Consider the following 17,002-nt stretch of genomic DNA (forward strand, 5'->3'; position numbering starts at 1 on the left):
TGTTTCATTTAGAGTTCTTTCAATAAATAAAGAACTAAAGAACAATCATTTGCCTCAATAATAATACTAATGTTGACTAAATAATTTTTTTTCTTCATGAAAATAAAGTGCAAATAAAATGCTACGAGAGGGTATCTCATGCGCTAGGCGCATACAAGATTTTTTCAAATGCTACATGATGTTATGAGTCCAATTTAAGTATTTAAAAATAAAGGCAAAAATAATAAATGGCTAAACTTTAAGTATGTAAATGGTTTTAACAAAAAGAAAAAAAAAAAAAGAGAATGTAAATGATATATATATTTTTTAGAATAATGTAAATGGTAATTTAATGGAAAGGAAGACTGCTTTGTTGACTTGACAAACCACACATTTTACAAATTTTGAAGTAGTGAATTAAAAAAAGGAAAAAAAAAGAAAAAGAAAAAGCGCGCCAACTCCGACAATTTCTTTTGAGAAATCCTTCAGTCAGGTACTGGTGTAAAGAAGGCATTTTACACCACTAATGATGTGCTGCCACGTCATATATCCATTGACCTTACAATACACTCTTGCACACACAAGTATAACTCAATTAAACCAAAAAAAAAAAATTCTCAACAAACCATCAGACCTGAGAAGCTCCAACGCCTCTCCTCTACCCCGCCGTTGGAGCCGCCGCACACATTGGTCAAGAGCTAGCGTCGCCGCACCGGATTCTCATCAAGGTATCACAAATTTAATGGAATTTTGGGTCCGGCTTCCTTCTCATTCTCTCCTTTTTTTTTTTTTTTTTCGAGACGTGGGTTTGTGATTTTAAGCTCAAAAGAGAGAGTCTTTAAGGTTTTTTCAATAAACCCATTTGATTTTAAGCACAAGGAAGAAAGAGAAATTGAAACAAGCCCATTAGATTTTTTTCTCTCTCTCTCTCTCTTTATTGTTTCCACAGAATTTTTAAGACATGGGTTTTGTGATTTTAAGCACAAAAAAAACAAAGTTCTTGAAGCTTTTGCTGCAAACCCACATCCGTGTCATTTTTTTTTTCTTAATCTTCTTTTCCTTAAATGTGATAGTCATTATCATTAATACGTATTCGAAATCCCAATGTTTCAGTGTTCTTGCTTTTCAATTTAACACCCAATGTTTCACTGTCCTTCATCAAACACATCCCTACAGAAACTATCAGCCACTAAAGAACCATCTCCAGCAAGAACTCTTTTAGGAGCTCAAACATTTGACGTGGAGTGGAAAAATGAATTGGGTTTCAAAGCTCCAACCTTGACCGACGGGGAGGAACCAGTGCGACGGTGCCAGCTCTCGACCGATGTGTGCGGCAGCTCCAGCAGTGGGGTGGAGATGAGAGGCGTTGGAGCTTCTCAGGTCTGATGGGTGTTTGATAATTTTGTGTTTAATTGAGTTATACTTGTGCGTGCAAGAGTGTATTGTAAGATCAATGGAAATATGACGTGGCGGCACTTCATTGGTGGCGTAAAGTGCCCTTCTTTACGCCAGGACCTGACTGAAGGTTCTCTCTCTCGCACTGCAAGTCTGCAATGTCATATTCCTCATGCTAACCTCACCTTTATCTTTATTCTTATTCCCTTTCTTTGCAGCTCAACGCTAAGCTAACCCAATTCTCAATTTTCAACCTCACTTGCTTTCATCTTCTAAGATTTTCCCGTCAGCAACTTTTCAGTTTACGCACAGAAATATAGTTCTTGTTTCTTTTTTTCAAGTGACTGAAATTTTTGGTCATTGATCCAATTTCTTGCATATCCTTCTATGTCCACTCTAACAGCTTCCTCCTCCTTCTCCTCCTCCTCCTCTTCTTCTTCTTCTTCTTCTTTGAAATACGATGTGTTCCTTAGTTTTTGCAGTGTTGACACCTGCAAGAATTTTACAGACCATCTCTACATTGCTTTGAGACAAAAGGGTATTATCACCTTCAGGAATGATGATGAGATACTTGAGCAAGGAAAATATATTTCTTCAGGGCTCTTGAAGGTAATAGAAGAGTCCAAGTATGCAATCATCTTTCTCTCAACAAACTATGCTTCTTCAAGGAGGTGCTTGATTGAACTAGCTAAGATTGTTGAATGCATAGAAGAGACCAAGTTGACAGTTTTGCCCATCTTTTACCACGTTGATGTCTATGATTTACGGAACCAGACAGGTACTCTTGCTGAAGCCTTTGAGAAGCATGAAAAAGATTCCAAGGCTAACAAAGAGGATGTGCAAGCATGGAAAGCTGCTTTGAAAGAAGTGGGCAATATCTCTGGATGGGATTTACATGATAGGTAACATTTGTCTTTCGCTAGAGTACTTTTTGTTCACATTATTATCAATATGGTAATTTTTCTACACTAATAGCTTGTTTGGATGGATGGGGAGTAGAGGGGAGTAGAGCAGAGGGTAAAGCTTTGCTGACATTCCCGTGGAATAACATGACCGATGTTATTTGCTTTTTCTAATCTGATTAACTAGAGAAAATTTCTGTTTGTCCCTTGTATATATATTATGAATTAGGAAATTATAAGCTCAAATTCGACTTTGGTTGAACAGCCTTTGCATTGCATGAGGCATGGTAGTCTATTACTGAATTACTCAATATGAACAAAAAAGAAAAAAAAAAGACTTGGTAATCCACATTATATAAATGATTTGTTGAGTAAATGAAGCTTTGCTTTTTTATAGTTTGCCTCAATTCAAATGCTTTCCTTCTTTTAGCTTAGAATGTCTAATACCTTTCGCACAAAAAAAAAAAAAAAAAAAAAATCACAAAATGGCTTATTCATGTGTAAACAAATTCCTAGTAGATAAACACATTATAACAAATATGTTATTGTTATATTTTGTGTGTGTGCGCATGTGCGTCACTTATACATTTTGCCCCCCTAAACTAAAATCTTGGCTTTGCTAGTTAATAACTATTATCTTGTAACAGGACTCAAGCTAAGTCCTGATCGCGACAGTAGTGTTTTGACATATGCTTAATCATTATGCTTGTAATTTCCAAAGTTTGTAATATGCATGGTCTAATCCCATATAATTCTTCTTTTCGTAGTAGATTTCTCATGTGGTCATACCCATATCATTTTGCATTTGGCTTGCCTCCCATTTAAAACCCTCCCATTCTCTCCCATTTTTATTTTGATGGATGACACATGGCAAATAAATGATATAAAGGTTAAAAAAATGCCATGTCAAACGTAATTTATTTCTCACTACATTCTCCTCTTCTTTGCCTTTCTTTCTTGAGATTACCAAATTTTAATTATGGTAATGATTTAGACCCCAAGTTGTAATTATGGCTAATTCCAATTTTAAGCTAGTCTACCAATTTATAGGCCAATGGTATACATCATTAGCCAATTAACAATATAGCAAGAGCAAGCATGAATAATCAATTGAAAAAATCAATCACTACAAAATAAAGAGCACAATACCACATGATAACACTGCATTTTCATCTAATTCTTGTTTCTTGTAGAATTTCTTCTTTGAGCAGTTAAAATGTTCTGGGCAAATAAATAGGCCAGAAGCATAAATATATAGTAAATAGTTAAATACTTCAATTGGTCTATCTGTTATACCTTTTTCTTATTGTGAAGATAAAAGAAATAGAAAAAAGAAGTATGAAAATTAAAATCTGAGAAACTTACAAAAAATGACATTCAAATTTGTCACACTCTAACTATCAGCTTATCAAAAAAAAAAAAAAAAGGCACACTCTTAGCTCATTAAACTATTACAATTAGAAGGAAACACATGGTTCTCACATAGACTATCCGACATGACAAACAAGTCAAATCTCAATTAGGATGCTATATTATGCACTTTTTAGATTCCCCTTTTGCTCAATGAATTTAGGATTGTATTTTGAATATTTTGTCTCCTATATTTATGCTATATGTTATACAGTCATCAAAACTATTGTTTTGCTATCTTCTTTGCAGGCATGAATCAATAATTATCCAAGAAATCCTTGAAAGGATATCTAGTGAATTGAATCTTATATTTCAAAGTACCATTTCCAAGGAACTTGTAGGAATAGAATCCCCTGTTATGGAAATGTTGGATTTATATTTAGTTGAAGGGTTGGGTGGTGTTCGTTTTGTTGGGATTTGTGGGATGGGTGGAATGGGTAAAACAACTCTTGCACTAGAAATTTACGAAAGAATTTCTGGTAGCTTTGAAGCTAGCAGCTTTATAGCTAATGTAAGAGAAAAAACTAAAAATCATCTTCTAGTTTCTTTACAAGAACAACTTCTTTCTAACATCCTTAAGGGAAGTAGAAAAAATATATCGAATGTTTTTGAGGGGATCAATGTTATAGGGAATAGACTACGTGACAAAAAGGTTCTTATTGTTCTTGACGATGTGGATGGAGATGAACAACTAGAAGCATTAGTTGGGAACCATGATTGGTTTGGTTCAGGGAGTAGAATCATTGTAACAAGTAGAGATAAGCACTTGTTAAAAAGACGTGGTATGAATGATATATATACAGTCAAGGGATTGAATGACAACGATGCTTTGCAGCTTTTTAGTTGGAGAGCTTTCAAGAAACCCTATCCTGAAGAAAATTATGTGGAATTGTCTAAGGACTTGGTGAATTATGCCAATGGCCTTCCTTTGGCTCTTAAGGTTTTAGGTTCTTTGTTGTTTGGAAAAAGAATAGATGAATGGAAAAGTGCCTTATATAAACTAAAACAAGAACCTGATAGAAACATTCTAAATGTACTTCAAATAAGTTTTGATGGTCTCATGTATACCCAAAAGGAATTGTTTTTGGATATTGCATGTTTTTTCAAAGGAAAGAACAAAGATGACATAAGAGATATACTACAAAGTTTTGGTTACTATCCAAACTACAATATTGATGTTCTTATAGACAAATCACTCATAACCATTGATAGAGAGAGAAGTTTGTTGATGCATGAATCTTTGTGGATGCATGATTTGCTACAAGAAATGGGTCAAGAAATTGTTCGTCGTGAATCCCCTGAAGAGCCTGGTCGTCGAAGTAGGTTATGGCTTTATGAGGATGTCCTTCATATATTAAGGAATAATACTGTAAGTTGTCCATTCTAGACCTAAACGTATATAATTATATATATTTTAACAATTTCTTCTAAAGATTTGTCAATTACTCTAATTTCATTGTTCTTGGTTATTAGGGAACAGAGGTAGTTGAAGGCATAGTGCTAAACATGCCTATTGAAGCAAAGGAACACTTGAGTGCTCAAGCCTTCTCAAAGATGAAAAATTTGAGATTTCTTGAAATTGGTTATGTGCATCCTCCACAAGACCTCATTGGAGGTCCTATCCAACTTCCACAGGGCCTTAATTATCTTTCTAACGAGTTACGTGTAATTGATTGGCATGGATATCCTTTAAAATCCATGCCGACCAATTTCCAACCAAATAAACTTGTTGAACTAAGAATGCATTGCAGTGACATCAAACAACTATGGAAAGGAATTATAGTAAGATTTTCACTTATACTGATTCGTATTTCCTGGTTTTTCATTAATGCTTGAGTTAGTCTAATTATTTATTGGTTTATGGTAGATTTTAAACGAGTTAAAACTCATTGACTTGAGTGACTCTCGAAACTTGATTGAGATCCCGGACCTAAGTGGAGCCCCAAATCTTAAGCAATTAATTCTTCGACGTTGTACAAGACTATATAAGATTCATGCATCTATCGGAGATCTCAAACGGCTTATTCGATTGGATTTGAATGGTTGCAAACTTCTCGAAAGCCTTCCTCACAAGATCAGCTTGGAAGCTCTTGAATATTTCGACCTTGGCGGTTGTTCAAAATTGAAGAAGTTTCCAGAGATTGTGGAAAATATGTCATGTTTGTCAAAACTTTGTTTGAGTGAGACTGCTATAAAAGATCCATCATTATTAGTGGAACGCTCAACGGGCCTTATAGACTTGGATTTAAGAGATTGCAAAAACCTTTCTAGTCTCCCTATTGCAATTTGTAGTTTGACGTCTCTAAAAACTCTTAATATATCTGACTGCTCAAAACTTGACAAATTGCCAGAGAACTTGGGAAATATTGAAGGCCTAGAGGAGCTAGATGGGAGTAGGACTGCTATAAAAGAGTTACCTTCGTCTATGGTTCTCTTAAAAAATCTCCAAAATCTCTCTCTCCGTGGATGTAATTTTCTATCATCTAAACCATCAAATGAACTCCTCAATTTTCCTTTATTGCAAAGAAGAAGTCTAGATTCCATGGGCATGTCAATGCTTGCTCTATCAGGCTTGTCCTCTTTGACCAATATGAATCTAAGTTATTGCAATCTACAGGCAGTCCCTGATGTTATTGGTTGTTTGTCCTCTTTAAAAAATTTGAATCTGAAGGGAAATAATTTTGTTTCCCTTCCTGAAGATATCGTTCGACTATCTAAACTAGAAGATCTTTATTTGAGTGGTTGCACTAATCTACGATCACTGCCACAGCTTCCATTAAGTGTTGAATATTTGGGGGCAGAAGGTTGTACCTCACTCGAAACATTACCCTTAAGACCAGAAGAAGATTTTCATCCACATCTTTATCTTCTAAACTGCTTCAAATTAAATGACAATCAGGATTACAGTGGCATGTTCTTAACAATGCTGAGACATTACATTCAGGTCTCTCTCTCTCTCTCTCTCTCTCTCTCTCTCTTTCTCTCTCTCTCAATTCTAATATCTTGATTTGTGTGTTTCAGAGACCAGATTTAGGTCTCCAAAATATTCTTATACCTGGAAGTAGAATTCCGAAATGGTTTAGCCATCAGAGTGAGGGGGTTTCATTGAATCTGCAAGAGCCTCCAGGTTTTATAGGAATTGCTCTATGTGTTGTTTTTGTACTCTGCGAGCATCATCCACTCCAACATCCGGAAAGTTCAGAAAATCATCCAGTTACGCATTTTATTAGTTTTCTCTGTAATGTCAATGGATATAAAGTTCCAGATTTCTTAAGCTTTGGTTTTTCCGAGCAATCTTGCCAGATTGATTCAAATCACCTTTGGATAAAATATTTTTCTATGGAAGGGCTATGGGGCAAGATATTGAGTCAAGTCTATGCTAATGATCAATTGAGTCAGGTTGATGTTGGAATTGAAATTGAAGTTGAAGGTACAGGCTTGGAGGTGAGGAGATGCGGGGCCCGTTTGGTATATGAGCAAGACATTGAAGATCTCAAACAAAATATGGCTGGTTCCTGCAGCTGCAGCATCACTCCTTATGAGGATGATTTAGATGATTCAGCAAAAGATACCATAATTAAGCGAAGTCATGATGACCATGATGGGGATGGGGATGGACCTAGTGGAGAAGTTACCTATAATGAGGTAGATGTACCACACCCAAAGAGGATTCGGCTCCCTAATTTAATTGAAAGATTCATTCCACGTTTGGGAAATTGGATTGGGAATTCAAGCACAAAAGAACAAGGTGACTGATTGCGAGGAAGAGAAATCCAGTGAAATTGGTAGCTTTGATGAATCTGCAAGGCTGATACACTATTTTTCTCTGATTTTCTTTGTAAGTCGCGTCGTCTTTCTTGCTATTCTCTAAACAGAACTTGTTTCTGGCTGTGTATATATTTTTTCTTTTTAATTCCTTGGCATTTCTTTTCTTAAATAGGCCCTGAGTTATTTTTTGTTGTTAATCCAGCAACAAAACTTACTTCATAGCTTGAAGGACTTGCATAAGGGTTTTGTTCTCAGGTATGTGTGTGGGATGTTAACTCTGTATATTTGGCGTGATAGTATTTATCATTTGAAGTTGCTCAGGGCCCAAATTTATCAGGGCCTTCTTAATAGGCATTGAGAATTAGTAATAAATATGATGATGACCCAATGAGTACTGAATATACTTACATACCCAGTTCAAATGGCGTTTTATATACCTTTCAGTTTGCCATGCATGTGGCATTCTCTTCATTATTTCTAAGCCTAGCTGTGTTTTGAATTATCTCATTTTTTGTCAGCAGCCTTAACATTCTATAATATCTTTAACAACTTACATTTTTTTGGTAAAATTCTTCCATACAAATGGGAACTATTTACTTAAGTTTCTACCTCTCTTATATGGTATACATTCCCTGTGTTTCTGCATTAAACTGTATTGGATGGTGGGTTTCTGCAGCTTTGTGACTAATTGGTTTGACTATGTTTCTTAAGGATTCTTATGTATTAAGCTGCTGGACAATTATAATATTTAATCAAGGTAGATTGAGCAAGTGGACATTCTTGCCAATTAAATTATCTGATATTCATGCTGTCAGACTCAAAAATGCTTGTGGCTCAACATACCCTTAATGGAAGGACACTTGTGGTTTGAGTTGCTACCCCAAAGGCAAGTTTGGTTCCTATCTTATAAGAATTCTTTCTTTTCATGGATTACCCTCTTTATGGTATCTCCTATATTGTTCCAAATCTTTGGTTATGATTTTTCTGTTTCCATTGTCTTGTTATAAAATTTTATGCAAAAAAGAAAAAAAAAAAGAACCTGAATACACCATTGTCTTGAAAATTATGTTGCTTGGTGCTTGTGACCAAGTGTTAAGACTAATATCTATGTGGATGAAGTGTTGCCTAATGTCTTCACTTTCAGTATGTTGATCATATAGTGTAACTTGTAAGGAGCTCTTACATGTCTTTCAAATATAGTTATTTTGGCAAAACAACCTGAATACACCCTGTTAACTTATAAATTCACCCTCCATGCTCTTGAAGTTTACTCATTGCTATCAATCATGACCAATTTGTTACAAATATCAATTAAGTTGCCTCTTACCAGAGAACTTTCTTTAATTGTTTTTTAATATTACTATATACTATGTCCATGACAGTGAGTTTATTCAAAAGAGAGTATAAAACATATAATGCTAAAGAAAAGCTAGCCATGAGTGTTCCCCCATTAAGAATACAATAATAAACACAACTTATAAAGAAAAAAGCAGCACAAAATACCAAAATAGTACCACGACCTATGAAGGCATATAATCCCCATGAAGCATCTTAGCAGTAAGTGCACTGCTCTTGGCCAGAAAATCCACCTGCCCTTTACAATAGATTGGACAAATTATGTCCACACTGGCCTGCTTGAAATGTGAATCCATTAAGCCCAAGAGTATAAGCTCAGTATGTTTCTATGCTGAAACTCTGTACTAAGTGATGATCATATTCATTGAAATGTTTCTTTGTCTCATAGGAAACTGGGTTATCACAATATAATTTGTAAGGTTTTATGGCAGACATTCCCTGGGAGTTTCAAGAAAAAACTCCAATTCTCACTTGATAGCCTTTACTGACATCTACACGTTCTCTATAGCAGATCTCCTGTGTCTATTCAAAGCTCAGCGTACAAATGGCTATTTTTCCCGTGGGAGTATCAAGAAAACTCCAATTTTCACTTGATAGTCTTTACTGACATCTACATGTTCTCTTTGGGAGAAATCCTGTGACTATTTTTTTTTTTTTGATAAATAACTTAAGAATTTTATTAAAAATTGAAAGATTGCCAAACCAAGTACATTGGGGATGTACTATGGGGGCACAAATCAGGAAACAAAAGAACAACGGTCAAGAAAAAAAGAAAAGGAAGAACAAGAAAAATGAGTAAAAACCACACTCCATTCAAAGAGAGTGTAAGAAAAAAGACTTAATCTCCAGCAAAGAACGTTCGCAACCTTCAAAGCTTTTAGCATTCATTTCATGCCAAATGCACCAAATCAAGCAATGCGGCACTAATCTCCAAACATCAATGTGACGATGTCGCGCAAACTTTCCTTGCCAAGCCTCAAACAACTCAAGAACAGTATGAGGCATAACCCATTGAATACCAAACAAGCAGAAAACCAAGGACCACAACTCCCAAGCTATGGAGCAATGAAGTAGAAGATAATCCACCGACTCCCCACACCTCTTACACATATAGCACCAGTCAAGCACTATATTCTTCTTTTACGAAGGTTGTCTATTGTTAAGATCTTACCTAAGGAGGCAGACCAAGAAAAGAAAGCCACCCTTGGAGGAACCTTCGATTGCCACCCTGTGACTATTCAAAGCTCAGAGTATAGATGGCTATTTTTCCATTCTAAAACTCAGTCTTGTGGAGGATTATTTTCACACGAGGTCTATTTGATGAAGAATTCCATGCATATATTTCCACAAAACATTTCCTTTTCAGGTTTAATAAGTACCTACACTAATTATCGTAATGATCAGTCCCATGTCATATAATTCGATAATATCTTTTTAAGTTTCTTGATTTTATATTGCCCTACATTGAACTGCATTCTCACTTTTTTATTTTTTTTTATTTTTTTATTTTACATTGAAATGTAGAAATTTGAAGTTGCTTGCAATGAGGAAGGCTTTTACTTTCTAAATTTTCTAACCCCCCATTCAACCAACCTTATTCCAATTTGTTTCAGGATAGTCTCTTAGGCATCTCTTCATAACTTCCCTCCCTAATCTTTTTGACAAACTGCATTTGAAAAATAAATGGTCTGGACTTCCTATGCTTCTGCAGAAAGCACACAGATTATCACCTTGTTCTCCCACTATAAGCTTTTATCCCAAGTATGTAATTTGTTTTTCTTAGCAAGCCAAGTGATGAAGCATGTCTAGGAATGGTGGTACAAAACCAGATTAGCTTCCACCAATCAACCTCAGACAACCTCAATTGAAATTTGATTCTAGGTTTCTTAGCTGGCATAAATGCCCCCCTTGGCAGGAATCCAAATGGGTCTTTCTATGTCTCCAATGTCCACCAGAGGAAGCTTTCTTTGTATAGAAACCAGAGAATTAGACCTAAGTGGCTTCCAGACATAGCTTTTTTCCTTCAATAGACTTGAAACTTTTGCCTTAAGACTACTTTCAACATCATATACCTGCAACCATACCCACAAGATAATATTTTTTTCCATCCTCCACAGTAGATCATATAAACTGTCTTGTTAACTCTTTAAGGTAGAGGAGTTTCCTCGATCCCCAAGAGAATTTTTGAGGGAGTTTATAATCCAAAAGGATAGATCTCAGGAGATTTTTCTCTTGTCCAAGCCACCCCAATTGAGCCAGTTTGAGCAAAAACATTCCATGTATGCGTCATCATTTTGCCTTGTTATAGTCTGCAACTCTCCTGCACCCCAAACCTCCATCACTCTTTGTCGGTATATTGAATTCCAAGCTACTTACTTCATGAGTTATCACTTCAACTCCATAGAATCTGCTAAATTGCTGCTTTATCAGCATAATGACTTTTTTAGGCAGTAAGAAGATGTTAGATCACTTAGATCAGTATATTTATTGTTTATAAAGCACTAAGTATAGCAATTGCAGCCTCCCAGCAAAGGAAAGTTTCTTAGCTCCTCAGAAATTGATTTTTGCATCTCAGATGTAGTTTTCATTGTTTGATTTCATATATTTGTCATTTTATTTAACAAGAAGAGTGATTCTAGCTGAGTCAATATGCATGCATTTGAATTTAGAACAATCTAAACATGATGTTGTAATTACATTTAAGTGCATTTCTAGAACCACTTTTGTCTAATTAGTGTTTTTTTTGGTTTCTAATAGGGAGGACTGAACACTGATGACATAGCAGTTATTGGTGTTGTTGGACTGTGATTGGATTGATAGGACACAAGGATAGCATTTTCATCGATTATGAACTTTAATCCCGGTAATCTTACAAGTATACTTTTAATATGTTGGATATGAACGAATTAAATGTCTAATTTTTTTTTTTCCATAATTGAAAATAAGATAAATATACTGTAATCTAGGAAGTATAGACATGGATACGAATATTGGTATGTGTACGACACAGAGACAGCAATATTTGAAAAATTAGGACACGACATGGAGGTTTTGAATTACCCTAAAAAAATCAAATCCCATGAAGTTTGTACTCAAAACCTTCATAGAGCTTGAAATAATTAGGCTATTAATGAATAAATCAGACTCAGCTAAAAAAGAACCCATATATTTCTATAATTCTAAATCTTTTATTTCCTAGAAGATTCCGGGAAAATGGAGAGGCCTTGCAAAGTGATTGATTATGTAGAAAAAATGAATACTTGAGACGTGAAAGCCGGAGCATCTGTTTCACTTTTTTTCTCTATTCTACTTTTAACTTTTTGAAAAAACATGTAACATTAATCATGTTAACTTTTGATTTTTGATTGAGCTTGTCAGCTGCACATTATATGAGGACTTTTGTTGCTGTTCATTGCTTTCCTCCAAAACGTGGTTGGAGTTAATTTTTGTCCATTTTTTCCCTTAATATAATATGTTTGGATTACAACACACTCACCCTATTGCAATGATCAGGTTAAAGGTTTCCTTAATTACAATTAAAATTTTCCCCAAAGATATGATTGCTCTTGCATCTTTAAACTCTATCCAAGAATCTATTTAATCCTTTTCTTAAATATTCTGTTTCCTCACCTTTGAGCTGAACAATTTTTCATCTAATTGGCATTAGGTATAATACCAACTGATAATCATTTAAACAAAAATTAGGGACTTCAAATCAAGTAAATTATTTTTCTATAAAAATATATACTTTTGATCCATAAAATTTAGCTCATGCTATATACTTATAAGTTCTTACATAGTATGCACATGCACATAATTTTATTATAGATTTCTCTACATGCTGTGTTAGTTTCTTGTACTTGGGCACTAGTCCGGTTTGGTAAAATTCCTCAAAACCAGTAAAAATCAGTCAAAAAACTAAGGTCAATTGGGAACCGAGCACAAACCGATTCTTTGACCGTACCAAATTTTAAAACCGTGGCTATTTCATTGACAATTATGTCACATTCTTAGTGTAATATTGATAGGTTTTTGATAAAATTGGTTGTTTCTTATGTTATTAAATTTTTTTTTTAATTTTTTTTATTTAATATAAGTGATGAATTTTTTTATATGTGCTTTGTCTTTATAGATAACTTAATTTAGAAATTTTAATATGCTATATCAAGTATTAACTATACTTTGAACTTCAGATCTCTTATTGGACGATAAAAGACTTTATTAATTGAGTTAACTAGAACTCACTTGTATCAATTACTAGTCTCATCCACCATTTTCATTTTTCACTTAACTAAAAAAAAAAAAATCATCAAATTTTTTACCCATCATGCAAGTGTACGACTGGTTATTACAAATTCATTGGTCCAAAAATTGAGTCACTTTATTATAAATTAGTCGACCTGAAATTTTTGTGATTAAGGCTTGGTTGTTGTTGTATGGTTTAAGAAAACAGTAATGTTATCTATGACAGGTTGGAAGTGATGCCGGAGGTTGGAGTTCAACTCACAGCAAGTCAAGGAATGAGGACTCTGCTGAAACAATAGCCTTCCTGTTTGGTGATATGGGAACTGCAATACCATACAATACGTTTTTCCGTACACAAGAAGAAAGCATAGCGACGATGAAGTGGATACTCCGTGATATTGAGGCTTTGGGTGACAAGCCAGCTTTTAATATCACATGTTGGGGACATCAGCTATGCAAGAGGATATTCATGGTTTTGGGATCATTTTTTTTTTACTCAGATTGAACATGTTGCATCTAAAGTAGCACACCATGTGTGAATTGGTAATCACGAGTATGACTGGCCTTCACAGCCTTGGAGACCAGAGTGGTCTGGGAATTTATGGGAAGGATGGGGGTGGTGAATGCTGCTTACCCTTCAGCTTTAGGAGAAATTATAAGGTCTTCATGGTGGACAAATGACGTAGTTTATCATTTCATTAAAAGACTTCCACCTATTTAAAATTGTTGAGTTAAAATTTTATTTTAAACAAAAACTAATTACTGACTTAGCAATTTTAAATAAGTGAGAGTCTTTTAATGAAATGATGAACGAGTGACGTGGTGGTTCTGGATAATTTCTCCAGCTATAGGTTCAGAATGCCTGGAAACTCTCTAGAGCCAACTAGAACTTGAGCACCGGACACTAGGAACCTTTACTACTCCTTTGATATAGGGGCAGTACATTTTGTATACGCGTCAACTGAGACCAATTTGCTTTATTTGATACTTGTATTTCGAAACATCTTTCGTAATAAAGGCGGCAATGCTGCTACAGTGCTTTCTTACTGTGTTCAGCGTATTGATACTGTGCTTCAACCCTTTTGTTTATTGAATGGGTATTGTAGCTACGGTGCCTAAAGTGTTTTTTATTTTATTTTATTTTTTTCAGTAATCAGTTTGTGTTTTTTTTTTTCCTTTTAAATATTGATGTAAGCTGACATTTATATTATTATACAGATATAACAAATTTTACAATATTTTTAAAATTATTGACGTGTCAATTTCTTACAAGTCAAAATAAAATAATAAAATAAGATATGAGATTGGGTTTTTTTTTTTTTTTTTCCTTCAGTAATCGGTTTGTGTTTTTTTTTTCTTTTAAATATTGATGTAAGCTGAAATTTATATTGTTATACTGACACAATAAATTTCACAATATTTTCACAATTATTGACGTGCCAATTTCTTACAAGTCGAAATAAAATAATAAGATATGAAACTGTAGTCAACCACAACTGAAAATAAATATTTTAAAAAATGTTACAATACTTATTGTTATCACAATACACTATAACACTGTAGCTACAATAGTGTTTTGGTTTAATTTTCACAATTACTGACGTGTCAATTTTTTACAAGTTGAAACAAAATAATAAAATAAAAATCAGTGTCCATTCGAAGCTTTTTCATATTTGCTTATTTACTTTTTCTTTTTGTCTCAATTTAAAAAATAAAATAAGTGTAAGTTTGTTGTCACATCTTTAATATAAAAATTATATTTTTTTTTAATCTTATATTTAGCAAAAAGCTTTGGGCTTGTTTTGTGTTATTTAAACAATAGTTTTCGTTGTTTAAATAATAGTACACTTATTTTTACAATATTTTTTCACCCACACATTTTTACAATACTTAAATAATGTTACTAAAAATCTCTTACGAAATAGATCTTTTATTGCCAAATGGACATTCAATAATGTGATGATACACAATAAATTTCACAATTGAAAATAAATATTTTTTTAAAAAATGCTACAACACTTATTGTAATTACAATACACTGTAGCACTGTAGCTACAACAGTGCTTTGGTTTAGTTAGTCACTTTTTTTTTTTTTTTCAATAATCAATTTGTGTTTTTTTTTCCTTTTAAATATTGATGTAAGTTGACATTTATATTGTTATACTGACACAACAAATTTCATAATATTTATCACAATTATTGACGTGTCAATTTCTTACAAGTTGAAATAAAATAATAAAAGATGAGACTATAGCCAACTACAACTGAAAAGAAATGTTTAAAAAAAATGTTACAACACTTATTGTTATCACAATATTTTCACAATTTTTGAGATATGAGTTTCTTATAGATAAAAAAAAAAAAAAAAATTTGCTAAGTCCACAACATTTTAACATTAATTTCTACAGTGCCTAAAGTTTTTTTTTCCTAGTAATCGATTTGTGTTTTTTCTTTCTTTTAAATATTTATATAAACTAGCATATATATTGTTATACTGACACAACAAATTTTACAATATTTTTACAATTATTGAGGTATCAATTTCTTACAAGTTGAAAAAAAAAATGATACTGTGACCAACCACAATTGAAAATAAATGTTTTGAGAAAATGTTACAACACTTATTGTTATCACAATATTTTCATAATTGTTGAGATTTCAGCTTCTTATATATCAAATAAAAAATTGCTAAATCCACAACATTTTAACATTAATTTCACAACAAATTATAGGTAAGCTATTATTGATGGATAACACTAAAGCTACAGTGCTTTTGGTTTATTCAACTAGTACTATAGCTACAGTGCCTAAAGTTTTTTATTTAAAATTTTTTTCCCAGTAATTGGTTGGTGTTTTTTTTTCTTTGAAATATTTATGTAAGCTGGCATATATATTGTTATACTAACACAAAAAATTTCACAATATTTTCACAATTATTGATGTGTCAATTTCTTACAAATCAAAATAAAATAATAAAATATGAGACTGTGACTAACCACAACTTAAAATGAATGTTTTGAGAAAATGTTACAACACTTATTATTATCATAATTGTTGAGATCTCAGTTTCTTATAGATCAAATAAAAAAAAAATGCTAAATCCACAACATTTTAACATTAATGTCTACCGTGCCTAAAACTTTTTTTTTCCCAGTAATCAGTTTGTGTTTTTTTTTTTCTTTTAAATATTTATGTAAGCTGGCATATATATTCTTATACAGATACAACAAATTTCACAATATTTTTACAAATATTGAATTATCAATTTCTTACAAGTCGAAATAAAATAATAAAATATGAAACTGTGACCAACCACAACTAAAAATAAATGTTTTGAGAATAACAATGATAATGTTATAAGTTTAAAACCAATAATAACTTGTTATTTAGAATTCGTTCTAAAACTGTTATGAATGTAGCATTTCTCTTAAATAAAATAATAAATATATATATATATATATATATATCTATTCAGATCCTAAAAATGAAAATATTATGATATTTTGTTGTATTCTTATACTTCTTTTTTAATATAATCAAATTGGGTAAGTTAAAATTCACGGTTTCACACACAAAATCTATATTAATTTTCTTACTATTGGGGCAGCACCGCCTTGCACGTGCAGCCAACACTAGTAATGTCTAAAGTATTAATAATTCTTTCTAGGGTGTTGTGTCAATAAAGCTAACTTTTGATGTTCCGTTTGTTACTTCAGTAATATTTTCAGCCCTCTTATCAACTTATACTAATTTTTAATAGATGGACCCTATAATAAATCATTCTTAACAAACATCTTACGGTTACAGTGCCCATACCATTTTCCTTCTTCTAAAGAGGAAAAGGGATTAATAATTCAAATTTGAAATGTTCGGTAGACTAAATTGGCATTTATATTTAAGATACATGAACTAAACTATCACACAAAACATAATGTCTAAAGTATTCA

At 33.1% G+C, this 17,002-nt stretch overlaps 2 pseudogenes; both read left to right on the forward strand.

The window, feature by feature from the left end:
• Nucleotides 1–794: 794 nt before the first annotated feature.
• On the forward strand, nucleotides 795–12,749 carry LOC142627695 (TMV resistance protein N-like; annotated as a pseudogene).
• LOC142629220 (putative inactive purple acid phosphatase 9) overlaps nucleotides 10,494–17,002 on the forward strand; it is an 87,175-nt pseudogene continuing 80,666 nt past the window's right edge.

Source organism: Castanea sativa, chromosome 3, assembly GCF_040712315.1.
Source record: "Castanea sativa cultivar Marrone di Chiusa Pesio chromosome 3, ASM4071231v1".
NCBI lineage: Eukaryota > Viridiplantae > Streptophyta > Magnoliopsida > Fagales > Fagaceae > Castanea > Castanea sativa.